Here is a 15,569-nt window from a genome sequence, read left to right as displayed (position 1 = left end):
GCTGCTCATTTTCACAGTAGATGTACTCATTTTGGAGAGCTCCAAAACCTTGCCCCCACAGTGGCCACGTGGCTGCTCATTTTCACAGTAGATGTTCTTGTGCTTTCCAGACTACCCCAGAGCTATCAAGAAAGGATGGGATTGTAATGTTGTATGCTTCGGGTCTATTTCCACAGTTCTGAAAAAGTTAGTTTTGCCAACTTCTGCCAGTATCTTCATTGCTTTTATGGAAAGGATAATTTTCAGAAATTCTTGCTTTCTATTCCAGAACTGCTTCCTCTACATGGATTGCTTTTTAAAAATGGAAATATTATTGCTTTCCTGGAATAAACCCCACTTTAGTCATGATGTATTTCTCTTTTAATTTATTTCTGAATTTTATTTGCCAATGTTTTGTTCAGGATATTTATAGTAATATTTATGAGGGAAAAAATTAACCAGTGATTTCAGTTTCTAATTGTATCCATGTGCAATGGATACAGTGGTTTTTGTATTTAGGTTTTGATTATTTCATAAAAATAATTGGGAAGAGTTTGTGTAAGATTCTTATAATTTCTTCCTTCAATGTTTAATTTACCAGTGAAACTTCTTCAGCCTGGATATTTCTTTGTAGGAAGATTTAAAATTACATATTCAATATTCTTTTTTTTTGTTTTTGTCCAGGGCTGGGTTTGAACCCGCCACCTCTGGTATACGGAGCCGGCACCCTACTCCTTTGGGCCACAGGCGCTGCCCCATATTCAATATTCTTAATGGATGAGGGACTGTTCAGAATTTTTGCTTCTTCTAGTTGCCTTTTTGCTAAGTTGTATATTTCAACAAGTTTACTTATCATATTTAAATGTTCAAAAGTATTTGCATGTAGGAATTCATAATAATCTATAGCTTCTTTTTAATATTTGTAGGATGTATGGTGATATTCCCTGTTTCATTTTTGATATTGGTAATATATGCCTCCCTTTTTGTACCTGTGTTTTTAAGGATTTTTTTTTGTTTTATTGATTTTTTTTCATATTCTATGTTTTTCACTTCCTTAATTTATATGTTGTATTTTTTACTTCCTTCTAATTTTTTTCTTGCTTTAATTGTCTGACAGTTTAAAATTGGGAGGGGATGTTTCCAGATGTTCCTATTCCACATGCTGGTATCTGTCCCTGCCACATCAGTCCCACTCCCTGTCCTCCACAAACTAGGGACTTGACTTTAGCGTAGAAGACCTGTCTTGATTAGATATTTCTCTTTACCTGGAGCTGGACCACCCTATTAATTCCTGAGTCTGGTTCTCAGCTTTCTAGATTCTCCTGCTACAGTATAAAAGAGCTTCTTTCTAAGCTACTAGAGATGTTGTTTGGTTTTTCCTCTTGGGTTATACTTGCCTGTGACTTTTAGTTATCTTTTTTTAGGGGATTGATGCTTAGCAATAAACCATCTAATTCCATTGTCCTTACAGGTACTGTTTTCTCTCTACTTCTCAAATACCTGATGAATTCCCTGCTGGTGCGTTCTTTTCTGCGGGTATAGTATCCCAATTCACCTCTGATGAGGATTTTAACTATTGGACCACCCCTTGTGCCAGGGAACATCTGTCTCCACCCATGAGGGCAATTTTCTTCCCTACCAGTGATGAGTTAACTAGATCTACAACCCCATCTTATCACCTACCTTCTTGGACCATTCCTGAGACCCACTGTTATAACTTGAGTTTTCTAGAAACAGTAACTGAGATGGAGTTTGGTGTATAAGGTCCTTTTTAGGCATCAGCCTTTGGGCTAGGGAGGGGAGAGAAAGTAGAATTGGGCAGAGGGAAAAGTTGAAATGTGATCCAGACCCATTAAAGCCTTGGCTAAATCCATGGGGAGCTCTGGGATCTATTTAGATTAAAAGAATCATGTCATGTTGAGCCACAATAGTCAGATCTTTGTATCTCCCCCTCATTAAGTCATTGGATGTGGTTCTTCCTGGAAAGGGTGTGAGGCAGATCTTCCCAGTGTTCTGAACTGAGGCAAAACCTGAAGTAGCTGATTGGCTATAGGAAAAGCAACAAATCCTTTCTCATAGGGCAGCCACATAGACAGGGGCTAGATCACTTCATTCTCATTGGAGAAGTAGCTGATTGGCATCAGGGGCTAGATCACTTCATTCTCATCCTGAAGTAGATGATTGGCTGACAGGAAAAGCAACAAATCCTTTCTCATGGGCAGCCACATAGACAGGGGCCAGATCACTTCATTCTCATTGGAGACTGAGCTGATTATGTTCTATCTTTAAGAGGTTCTATCTACCTTTGGTATGTCTCCATTCTGAGTTTTTAGTTCTCCAGTGGTCTCAACTGAAAAACTAGGGCATTGGCTATATTGCCTTCCTCCTTGGGAAGTCTCAAATTTAAATTTTTTTTTTTTTTTTTTTTTTTTTTTTGAGATAGAGCCTCAAGCTGTCCCCCTGGGTAGAGTGCCATGGCATCACACCTCACAGCAACCTCCAACTCCTGGGCTCAAGCAAGTCTCCTGCCTCCACCTCCCAAGTAGCTGGGACCACAGGCGCCCGCCACAACGCCCGGCTATTTTTTGGTTGCAGCCATCATTATTGTTTGGCAGGCCCGGGCTGGATTCGAACCTGCCAGCTCAGGTGTACGTGGCTGGCGCTTTGGCTGCTTGAGCCACAGGAGCCAAGCCTTAATTTTTTTCTTAGAAAAGTTTAATTTCTATGATTTCAACTTTAATTTTCAGAAGTGACGGCTTTGCAAATTCCCCTTGGTGGAAATGCCTTGAAGGGCACCCCCCCGCCCCCCCAGTAAGAGACTCCCTTCTCTGTGTCTTTCCTCTCACGTTTACTTGGCCCCTTAATACCTGGCTGCTACAGCAACATCAAATTCTATACTTTGTCTCTCCACCTCTGGGGGATTGTCAAAGCTCTTCTGCCTTCTGTTCTCTCTACAGTGGCCTCATATCCAGACTCACAGTTTCTCACCATGCCAAAAACTGGCAAGTTCCACGAGGGTAAAAGGCGTGCCCAGAATGTAAATTCTTTGTTCTGCAGTTTTTGTCTCTCTGGGATGTTGGCTGCTTGTGTCCTAATTATCTCATCAGATGCCTGAAACAGATGTTTCTTGTGTTTTATCTCCCTCTCCTCGTTGCACGTGATGGGGCCTTGACCTAGGATAAGTTACAACATGGCTAGAAGTTGAAGTTTGTTTTATCTCCTTTTTAACACATTATTTAATATAGATCTACTGCTGAGTGAGGATTCCCTTTAAAAGATGGTAAATAGCAGTAAACCATCAGAAGACTAAGTGTGTCTACCTGAGAGAGAATTCCTTCAAGCGTTCTCTTTTTCAGCTACATTTACTCCTGTTTTGATAAAAATACTAAACAGTCTTTCTCAGTGGTCACTTGGAAAATGACCCACTGATACAGGATTTAAGAATCCACAGAGAACACTTGACAATAAAACATGATTAGTGTTCTTTAACAGTGTTGGTCAAAAATTATTAGTTCTTGAACATCAAATTACATTATCACTATTCCTTAATAACTCAAACTAAAATTCCACTTAAGAGATCATTCTCTAATACCAGAAGATGTTGCAAATCTTCTAATCTTGAAAAAATTTTTAGAAAGATTACTGAAATATTTTATATTTCTAAGCTTATGTTTAAAGAGAACAGAAATTTCTTAAGTACGTTGGTATGAGATCCTTGCTTGTCATAGAATCTTTTTAGAGTTCTTGGTTGTAGTATTTTTTTCAGGCAGATTTATTTTTCTGAAATGTGTCAGCTAATTGGTGTTTGATATACTATTTACCTAGAATTTATAATAAATATTCTGTCTCATGCTTACTGGGTAAACATGATGCTAACCATTATGGATATATTCACAGTTCATGACCTATAAAGAAAGCTACTAGTAGCTATAATCTTTTTATATGGAGAAAAGAATAATTGTAACATACACACATAGTTACTAAAAAGTGCTCATGTACTGAAATATATTGTATGCCAATGAGAAAAGTATTTGTTATATAATATATATATACTACAGAGCTACTTTATACATAGAATTAATATAATCTTTTTCTCATTTTTTCATTTGTCAATGTTAATTACCTAGTCTTTTCTGAGTATCATCCAAGATACTTTGAAAAACTAAAAGTAATTACAGTGATCATAATATTAACTTATATCATCTATTACAGTAGCTCTCAACCAGGAGCATTCATTCTGGGAATAATTGGCACTGTCTGTAGATATTTTATTTGTTGCAATTGTGGGGACATAGTGAATTGCTACTAATATGTAGTAGGTAGAGACAAGGCATGGTACTAAACATCCTTCAATGCACAGGACGGCCTCCCACAACAAAAATTACGTGGCCCAAAATGTTGATAGTGCTGCTTTTGAGAAACCCTGATCTAGGGCTTTATGTTTTGCAAAATACTTTCTGACAGCAATAGTAATGATAATAATATTATTAATAATAATTTAACATGCTCCCTGCCTTTAAGGAGTGTTAAACCTAATCTGTAATACCTATATGTAGGGAACAGAATATAAAAGGGACATTGGTAACTGCATATAGATACATTCTCATATAGAAAATATAAGGACAAAAAAAAAAAAAAAGAAAATATAAGGACAATACATGAAAGTGGACCCTAAAACTGAGGTCTGGATGCTGGAAAAGTGCATTCTGACTTCACATAGCAAAGATTTCAACAGCAGCAGCTATTTCTCATAGTCACAGAGAGCAGCACTTTCTGAGTTTCCGGGGTCTTATTTTATACTTTCTATTTCATTTTATGTTAGATCAAGGGAGGATTATTCACAAGATTTCTAGGAAAAGGGTAGTGAATTCCTGGAACTGAGGGTTCCTCTTGTTTTTAAACCATATAGACTAATTTCTGGGTTGTGACATTTGTGAACTGTCACGGTCCTGGTGGGAGGGATTTTTAGTGTGCTAATGCATTCTAACAGAGTACCGTGAGGGGTCAGGGTAACCTGAAGTTGTTTTTCATGGCCATCTGAGTTCTAGCTGCTTTTGGCTGGCTTTTCCACCACCTCTTCTTTCATTGTTACGATATTCCTTATTAAACAGAGTCTGCTATTCCCCTATCTCATTCCCCGCTCAGAGATTATATACTCTTTAATCTTAAGGAGTTTTCCGGGGATGAAGGTCTGTCTTTTATAGCTTCTTCAGGCTGAACTAAGGGCATTGATCCTGGAGAAGTAAAAATCCCTGAGTGTCAGGTCTAAGGAGCCCAAGAGCAGGATATTTTCATGCTCTTTCTGGGCTGGTGGGCTGGGTTGGAAACGCTGCACAAGAATCATCTTTACAAGGAATTGTTGTAATCTACAAGACATAAACTCTATAAGGAGGTTAAATAGGCAAGTACCAAAGATTAATGGTAATAAAATTGTCATTAAAGGCCATAATAAGGGCAGAAATCAGATAACAGATGTTAAAAACCCTTTTATTGAGTCTCAGTTTCCACTAAGGTGATACTTTGCTACTGTGTAGCCATTTAGCCTGCTTATATATTTTTTAATACTTTAATTTTATCTATAGGCATTGGCATAAGCATAGCAATGATTGATTGCTCTTATTGATTATGGTACATGTTAGTAATCTCTATGTCTTATTGATTACGGTACATGTTAGACAATAATCTAAGGCTAATGGATTATTTATTACTATATTGGCTAAAGAATCTAGGGAGGTCCTCAGCTTAGTTAAAGCATCCCTAGTCTAGGCCAGAGCTGGGTAGACAAGTTTTTTATGGTAACTTTATGATAAGTAAAGCCTCTCTAAGGTGCAGCCATTTTAATAGAGGCGCCTATCCCAGCCTGGATAAGACTGATGGCCCTTCTCCATAAGTGAGGCTAGGTTTTTATATCTTATCTTTGTTTATTCACAGTTAAATGAGTCATGCTAGTGCAGTATCATTATCAGACGCTGTCATGCAACCTGTGTCATGTTGGTGACACTCTAATTTTTTATTAGGCAGGATTTTAGTATTATAATTAGTTAAAGGGCATTACAGGGTAACAAAAGCAGTTCCAGAGTTGTCAGAGCCAGTTTGAGCTGACCATTTTAACAAGAAAGTGTTGAGGCACCTGAGAAAGTGTTGGGCATTTCCCTGGGCTCAGTGGTCATCTCAGCGCCTGCCGACTCTGTTTTGTAACCATTCCGCTGAGCGCTTGAGGTTCTAGCGTGTTTCTATTGTGTGGTGGGGACTTCATATTTTTTTCTCAATCCACTCTGTCTTCTGGCTCTCACCATCTTTCTGCCCATTCTTTAGTTATTTTCTAAGCAGGGGATGAGGGGATAGTGTATCTATGATGTTTACATTGACTTACATTTTATGGCAATAACGTATGTATAAACTTATATTTATAATATAGGCAACAACAACTAATTACAATCATTTTCAATTAATAAACGTTGGTCTAATGATAGGCAAAGAATGTAACCATTCAGAAAAAGAACCAAAGACCCATAGTTTTTCTGCTATTGATCAGGACACTGAAATGATTTAAAGCATCAGTAACATGAATTTTTTTTTAAAATCTGGAATATATGCTTATCAGGTGGTTCTCACTAACATATAGATACCACCCGCATTGTAGTGAGTACATTTAGGGCCACTCTATTTTGTAAAACCATTTTTTTCATTTGGGTAGCTTCTTGGCTTAAGAGGTACATAGCATTTTTGTGTGTAGTTCAGTATTTTTACTGTGAATTTGGGCCTGAATAGTAACTTGGGTGAGAGCATTTAATGCGTTTGACCCATGGTCTAGACTATTTAGGGGTCATTTTTATTAATACCAAGCCAAAGACCTGAGGAAGTGAGCTCGTACGGCCTTTCTGTTGTTATGTACTGTGGGCAGAATCTTATGTATAATTCCCGGCAGGAAGGGCTACCTGTGTTACATCTCCCAGTCCAGTTTTGGTGGAGGTGTGGCCCTAAGCATATACAGCCATCTAGCTCCTGATGGTGTGGAGTAAGCTCTCGCTCTTAGACGGCAATCTCATTTCTCTGTCTAGTCAGATGTCTGCTCTCCATGGTGTGGACACATGCTAAAGGGGGTAGCACCCTATCAACCAGGGGTATATGCAGGAGTTTGTGATGTGATTCTGTCTTTTTTATGCATAGGGAGACCTTTCAGAATAACTTTTCGTGTTTAGCCATTATCTATGTTAATTGATCCCCAATTGATGTGTGTTGGCTGTATGTCATGGTCATGTGTTGTCTCCCCGTCATGGTCATGTGTTGTCTCCCCAATGGAAAGACCAGCTGGCAGACAGTAGGTGTTCTGAGGTGTCATTGCCAATGACAAATAGTGAAGTCAATGTCTTCTGCATGGGCAGAGTTACTACTTCCCAGAGAGCTTAGCTAGTCATTCTAACTTTGTGATGTTAAGGACAGAGCATTCTATGGCTCATCTACAAACACCAGGTATGTATAAACCCAGCAGGTGGACCACCATTGACCACTGCTATTGTTGCTGCCCAATCTAAAAAGACATTGTCCTTTGCCATGGATAGCAGGAACGATAGGCTCTGGGCACAAACACAGGTGTTTAGATGCAGCCATTAAGGTCAAATCTATTCTCTGTAATCCCATGACTGATGGGTTTTCTCATATAGGCCTTGTTAGGGAAGCTGATACAGGCTTTGAGCCTGGCCCACAAAACCACACCTGGCTTCCTTCCCCAGGACTGGGCTTAACAGCCAGTTGATCATTTCTGCCCATGCTGCTCACACCACAATCACTCTAACTGGCATTGGGGTCTTTTTATGAAGGTCTCCCAGGCTTCCAGACCTCTGTGAAGGCACATAGTTGGAGTCACCTGACCTTTAGCCATCTTTAAGGTACCCTCTGGCGCCATGAAGCCAGTCCATTGTGGAGGCCCCTTCTGCCTACACTTTAGCTGTATGTAGCCATTGCCGCTAATTAGATCTATTGGAATTCTCAGGAACACAGTTTGGCCATCTGCTGTAGGTGCTTGTTCAGCATTTAGAAGTAACTCTGAGAGTTTGAAGGCCTTGTTAACAACCAGTAAGGAGCAATGCCATGTGTTGTAGTGGGTGACCCATTTAAAACCTATATAGGGAGATTTTTAGGGTAGAATCTTAAGGAGCTGTCTTTGGACAGTGTACCAAAATGAGTTTTTAACAAACCACTTTTATTTAAATTAGACCTGCCCTCGTCAGATTATATGGCCTGTGAAATCTCTAATCTTTGTTTTGTTCTGTTGTCCATTTGCAAATGTCGTGTTTCATGAAATGGGAACCCTGATTATTAGCAATATTTTAGGTGACATGAGAGCAAAAACCAAAATGCCAAAGTCAAGATTATAAAATTAAACTTATTTATAAGCACTGAACATCTTATTACATAAAACATAATCACTTGAGTCTAACAATATAGAGACTTGTACATTAGCATTTTTGTGGTCTTTTAAAAGAATAATATTTTAAACAAAAAGCTTGTAAATCATGTCTAGTTTTGATAATGACAAGAAAAGAAAGCCTGAAAGTAGTTAAATGGTTAAATTATCATATTAGTAACAAGTTTATTAATTTAGATAAAAGCAAAATTATTAAATAAGCCAACATCTCTGTATATGGGTCTGGTCCTTTGTCTTATGAAAGCAGGTAATTTTGATTATTGTCTTTTCTGAGTCTAGTAAATTGAGTTTGGTATTAGACACTCAGGAGTCAAGGCTCTGTAACTTACCAACATAGAGGTCCATTAACAATATTTGATGTAGTTTTTATTTGATCTTGAGGGCATTTGTCAACGATGTCAAAAGCCGCAAAACACCTGATCAAAACAGGATCACAGGCCACTGGAAAATAACAGCAATTCACTAAACTGACACTGATAATCAGAAAGCTTTAATGGCAATATAAAAAGTGATGAGGATATAAAGATCTCAATTTTTTAACGTTTAGCTTTTTCTAAGCAATCAAAAACCTAACAAGGGTGGCCATGGCAGCTAATGTTGGCTGCTGTTAGAGCTTGTGGACAAACTATAGAATCAAGGGTTCTCACTGTTGTGAAGACTGATGAGGAAATTGTGGTTCCTCTTCTAGGATTTGATGACTTTGTCAGTGTCGTACTGGAAGACGTCACTGAGTTTGAAATCAGGAAGAAGTGTTACTAAATTGGATCAGATTGTGCCAAATGGGAATAATATGACAATGCTGGGTCTTAGAGGAGAAGGACCAGAAATGTGAATGAGTTTCCTTGACTTGTGCTACATTCTGTTTTGTCTTAGAATGACAAAAAAAAAAAAAAAAATTATATATATATAGTATAGTCTAGATCCTATATAGCGGAGTTTCCCTGTTAAAGGGTTATACTTTGAAGACTTAAGTTAATCACGATGATCTTGGAAAAAGAAGAAAATTTTCTTTTTGAAGACTAAAATAATATTGTTTTGATTAATTGGCCTTTTATTTCTCACACTGCCGTAGCCAGGGGGACAAAGATCGTAGTCATTTGGTCACTGCTTTCCTGTCATTTTATGCCTATTTGGTTCTTCACTCACATGACCATTTGATTTTCAAACAAAAATTGTTCCAAAGAAAATGATTAACTTTTATGTGAACAGCCTGAAATGATTACCTGAGAAAATTCATTTTAAGCTCTGATGTTTTGTAAGGAAGATTTCTCTACTACACTCAAACTCCATTCACTCTTATTAAAAACAAACAAAAACACACAGGTGTTATAAGCACATTGTAGAACTGCAAGTAACAAAAAGGGGGAGATGCCCCCCCCCCCCGGCTGTGTGTCCTCTTAGACTTTCTCAGTACACTCTTAATACATGGTTTATTTTTTACTAAAAGTTGCTCATTTGATTATACTATTTTTAGCCTCCATTTAAATCCTTTAAAAATGTAAATGGTGAATATCTTTCCATTTTAAATATTTCAACATTAATGTGTTCATAGCATTTTATTAAATAATTTTACCATGAAGCATTTAGCCTATTCTTATTTGCCACAATAGTCTAACTAAATCTTTATACATTTTTATTTTTCTTAGAATAAATTTATAAATGTAAGAACAGAGTATAGATTGTCGTGTCATTGTCATTGCCAAGAAAAGTTTCTTTTTCAGAGGACCCTTCATAACCTTCTTGGTGTTGGCTATGTTTCATCTTCTCTCTTTGCTATTTGTGACAGGCAAAACCTGGTATGTTTAAAATTTTCCTTATTAATTTTGAACTCACTTGTACTTTTTAAATTACTTATCCAAGCCTGGGGCCATTGAGACATTTGTCTTTTTCTTAGTCATTTATAAGAATTCTTGACTAAGGTTACTCTTAGTCATGTATTTTGTTAATCATTTTCCTAATCTGTAGTTTGCCAAAGTGGTATTTTGGTTTGCCAAAGTTTGTAGTGGTATTTTTTGACATAAATAGTGTATTTTTGTGGGAAAAAAACCTAACAAAAACAACGTAGGAATTAGCTTGCTAAAACATAAAATCTCTGTTTTTTGTTACGAAAGGATAAATAAAACCTTTCTGTAGTGTGATTTTTTTTTTTCTTATGAGAAACCATTTGGAAAACTCGGAAGTTAAATCTGGTGAAAAGGGTACTTGAACTAATCAGAGCAAGGAAGCGTGTCCAAGGTTATGAGGAATCACAGACGAGTGTCAATCTTACAAGGGTACAAGTGAATCTTTTTATGAGTAGAATATGAATGTTTTAACACAATAACTAAGAAAGTTACATGAAGGCTATGTACCCCCAAAGTGCATCAATGTACACAGTTACCATTCAATAAAAAAAAAAAAGAAACACTGATATCCTGAGCAGGGGGCTAATAGCCCCAAAGCAAGTGACAAAATAACTGAAAATAACTAAAATTTAGCATCCTAAAAGGTTTTCTGGCCTCTTTGAATAATTCAGATATGTTAAGAAAAGCTGAGTATGAAGTTATACCGGAGGAAGATATTGTTTTTCTAAACCAGTAAGATAAAAGATTTCGTTATCAGGCTGTTATAACAGACTAGAACTGGAGGGGAAAACAATTTCAGGAGCGGCAAAAAAGGGTGAGGAAGTGTTGTCCTCCCGGCCTTTTCACAGGAAGGAAAAAATAAAAGAAGCAAGACGTAGAAGTTGAATTCCTGGGGTATAAATCTGAGAAGTTTTAAAAGAAGCATATGAAGGAATTAGAATCAAACTTTCTGTATTTTTATTAGAAGCAAATCAATACTTTATGAAAATCTTTTTTAATCCCCAAGTTTTCAAAATTATCTGCAGTCAATCTGATCATATAAAATTATTTTATGAATACTCTTTCATGAATCTTGTAGTAACTGATAGAGACTTTCTCTGACACGTTTAGACTTTCTGTTTTGTCTTAAATTTCCTCTTTCTTTCTTTTTTCTTTTTTTGTTGCAGTTTGGCAGGGGCTGGGTTCGAACCCGCCACCCTCGGTATATGGGGCCTGTGCCCTACTCACTGAGCCATAGGAGTCACCCTAAATTTCCTCTTTTTTAATAATTACTCATTTTATTTTAAGATAAAAATTTATCATAAAAGGTCTTTTTTAGGCTTGGTGCCCAGAGCACCGTGATTACGGCGCCAGCTGGCGGGTTTGAACCCGGCTCAGGCCAGCTAAACAATGACAACCACAACAAAACATAGCCAGGCATTGTGGTGGGTGCCTGTAGTGCCAGCTACTTGGGAGGCTGAGGCAAGAGAATTGCTTAAGCCCAAGAGTTTGAGGTTGCTGTGAGCTGTGACCCAACTGTACTCTACAGAGGGCGGCATAGTGAGACTCTGTCTCCAAAAACATGAAAAGATCTTTTTTATACAAAATTATTTCTTTCATATTAAAAATATATCTGTATACCCATAACTTTCTTTATGCTTTTGTAGATGTAGTAGTGAAAAAGATAACAAGAAAAACACCAACAAAGAATGTTGGGTGGTTCAATCATTAGTGAGACTGAGAAGAATTCAGGGCTGGCTGCCAACACAATTGCCCTACCAGAATCCAGGGTGCCAATGCCAATCAACCCAGAGCATCCTGGAATCCACTAACCTCAAGGGTTCTAATACCAAAAGCTGAAAACTTCAGAGTATCCGAGGGGCTTGTCAAGGACCCCAGAATGTCAGCCAGTGGTGATCTCAGAGATGTGTAGGCTGAGCACACAGGACAACTGGTTCTGGCCACGTAATACATATAGGAACCTTTTGGCCAAAGGAATACAAGAGGGGTTAGAACTAAAGCAGAGAGGTCTAACAAAGGGCTGTGAGTGACTAGGTCGGGGTGAAGAAAGGTGGGGGAGAGGGTGGGATTTTAAAGTAAACAAGGGAAGTGTCCTGTCTGTGGTAGCAGGAGAATCAGCATGAACAGGCATTCAGTTAGTAGAAAGTGAACGAGGTTAAAAGATCATATCCAAGGTCATATCCAGATGTCAGTTATTCACAGAGCAACAACCAGATTGACAAAAGGCATCTCACCCATCTGTCAGGTCGGAACCGGGTGCCACATGGCCTGAATTTGGGGGCTGGATGCGTACCTCTCTTTGCCTCCTATTAGGTGCCAGCAAAGATGATAGAGGAAAGTGGACCCAAACTGAGGTCTGCCCTGAAGGTCAAGTGCCTTCTGGGCTTCACTCAGGAAAGAATTCAAAAGTGAGCTACAGAATAAAGCAAAAGCAAGTTTATTAAAGTAGGAAAAGAAATAGAAGGGCGTCTGTTCTGTAGACAGGGGGCTGTCTCCCAGACTAACAGAGCGTGCACTTAGTGAGTCTCAGAGGTCTTATTTTATATTTTTTATTTAATTTTCATGTTAAGCAGAGGGAGGACTGTTCGTAAGATTTCCTGGAAAGGTTTCTGGAACCCAGCGCTCTTCACCATAATTTTTAAGCCCTGTAGGGTAACTTCTGGGTGTTGCCATGGCGTTTGAAACTGTCATGATGGTGGTGGAAGCACATACTTTTTAATATATTAATATATTATACGCAGGGTGTAATACACAGTGAGAGTGAGTAACCAGAGGTCATTTTTCATGGCCATCCAGGTTCTAGCTGGTTCTGTCTGGCTTCTCTGTCACCTCCTGTCTTATCTGACACCTTGCTTGGTTCAGATCTTATGACTCCCTATTGAGCCCGGGAGACAAGTTAAATGTCAATGCAACAGATTAGTGTCCATTACATAAAGGGATACCGAATATTTTAAAAGAGAAAGTGTCCCACTGGGCAAAGAGAAAGAGAGAAAGCGTTCTGGTGAAAGTAGTTAGCATTGTGGGGTTGTACTGGGCGTCCCATTCCTTCTTAGCCTGTGAAATAGGGGTAACTAACAGCCAACTCCTGTCTCAGTCTCCTTCCAACTGGTGAAGAATAGCAATTTCCCCGTCTACATGACCCGCTCTGTTTTCCTTTCCAAAGTGCTTTCACAGCTGTTAGTTTATTTTGCTTCCAGAGTAAATCTCTGAGGTCTTATCATCCTCATTTTATAAATTAACCAACTAAGGTGCGGGGAGGTCATTCTCAGCCTATTTTAAATCCAGCTCCCAGGCCCGCTCCAGTCCCCCATCCTGGGATTTAATTATTAATCCTTATTAATCTCCTCTGTTACAGCCCCTACTCACAAGAACTGTCAAATATCTGTTCAGACCGAATTGAGCCAAAATCCACAACTTGTAACAGCTGCTTTTCCAACGCATAACTCTGTAAATTCAATTTCTCCTCTTTAGCATCTTTTAAATCAGTTGTAACTCCTGAGATATTTTGTTCTCATAGAGAAGGATACACAGTTGTCTGATCTTTCCTATCTTATGTTAGTGTTGGGTCTTGTAAAGTAAATAACGTGTTAAAGTGCTAATGCTGTGGGAACTGTTCTTCAGAGGTTTTAAAATAAACATTAGTGTGTGTTTCCATAGTTGAGATGTGAGAACTCAGGGGGCTAAAGTTCAAGGCCCATCAATCATTCTGAACTTTCTTCTTGGTCCTTCTCTCTACCTTATCTGTAACCGTACAGGGAAAGGACTTTTTAAATGGTATTTCTGTAGGTCTAAAGAGACCTCGATGGCGTGAAAGAACGTTTAGTTGTCTAGCCTTTCATTTCCCTCTTCCTTTCCCCAGTACCTTATTTCTATAGCTTTGGTTGCTGATAGCAACCAGTTCAGCACATTAGCAGCAAAATTAGTTTCAGTGTCTTGGTAAAACATGGTCTGAACTTCCCCGTTGACTAGTGGGTTCAGCTGGGGGAAGTGATGCGATATTGTTTCTTTAACTACTTGGTATCAATGTTTGTCCAGAGAAAGATGAGTACAGAAAGCACCAGGAGGCAGTAAAGCTAGCCAGGTGCTTTTCTTGGAAACTCAGATTTTCGTATATACATACGTTTAAATCATTTGTCATTTTAAATTATATAAACCTCTTTCTTTTCCCCATATATAAATGGTTCATTTATTAAGGGCAACAAACTTAAGAATCTGAAGATTTATATTTAAGCCTTGATGGTTTTACCTAATTAACTGTGGTGCCTCAAGCATGTTTATTAAACTATTTAAACCTCTATTTCCTCAACTTTATAATAGAATTAATTACACCTATGTGGTAGAGCTCCTTAATGAGCTAAGTGAGATAATGTGTTTGAGAGAAATTTGGAAGCCATAATGCATGATGCAAATGTAAATATTTCTTTTCTTTCTTTTTTTTTTTAAGACAGAGTTTCACTATGTTGGCCTTGTTAGAGTGCTGTTGCGTCATAGCTCAAAGCAACCTCAAACTCTTGGGGCTCAAGTGATTCTCTTGCCTCAGCCTCCTAAGTAGCTGGGACTACAGGCGCCCACCATAAAGCGTGGCTATTTTTTTTGTTGCAGTTGTCATTGTTGTTTAGCTGGCTCGGGCCAGGTTCAAACCTGCCAGCCTGGGTGTATGTGCTGGTGCCCTACCCACTGAGCTACGGGTGCTGCCCAAATGTAAATGGTTTAATTCAAGAGACATTTAGTTAGAGTATTCTGTGTACCAGGCGGTTTATCAGACATTGGAAAAGGAAGATGTACATATTTCCAGAGAATTAATAGGAATGGAAAGAGAGAGAGACTAATGACCAATGGAGAGAGAGGCCCAGATGTAGACCTGGGGACAAAGAGTTGAGTTCAAATGATATATTTGGGGAAGGCATGGGACATAGGCAGGGTAGAGGACAGGGACTGGGGAGAGATTCAGGGAAGGGGAACCAGTAATGAGTCCCTTATTAAAGGAGCGACTCTCATAGACATCTGGAGCTTAATCCCAGGGGAAATCTGGGATCTATGTACAGCTCAGAATTAGCCCAGTGGAGGGGTGAGGGCGCTGGGGCGGGCACTTCTTTCCTTCAGGTTTTGAAGCTGATAGTATCTCCTATCACCCATAAGCACAAAGTCCTGTAAGAGAAGAGATGTGGGATCATGAAGGAGAAGGTGTGTGCTTGGCTACACCCTGCCGGGGAAGTCTTATGTCTTTGCTTCTGGTGTCCGAACACGGCTCTGTTTTGACCTGCTTCAGCCACTCTGAACACATCCAGTCTCCTTTCCTTTTCTCTACTAACCCCTTA

At 38.7% G+C, this 15,569-nt stretch overlaps 1 protein-coding gene and 1 pseudogene across 2 annotated transcripts in view; both read left to right on the top strand.

Annotated features, from left to right (window-relative positions):
- CORIN (corin, serine peptidase) overlaps positions 1–15,569 on the top strand; it is a 257,752-nt gene that overhangs the window by 110,924 nt on the left and 131,259 nt on the right. The gene's annotated exons all lie outside the window — the stretch shown is intronic.
- LOC111726849 lies at positions 8,848–9,880 on the top strand (annotated as a pseudogene).

This window comes from Otolemur garnettii, unplaced genomic scaffold (genome assembly GCF_000181295.1).
Source record: "Otolemur garnettii isolate 467f Iridium unplaced genomic scaffold, OtoGar3 scaffold00083, whole genome shotgun sequence".
Classification (NCBI taxonomy): domain Eukaryota; kingdom Metazoa; phylum Chordata; class Mammalia; order Primates; family Galagidae; genus Otolemur; species Otolemur garnettii.
The sequence above is the reverse complement of the archived record's forward strand: the minus strand, read 5'-3'. Positions and strand labels throughout refer to the sequence as shown.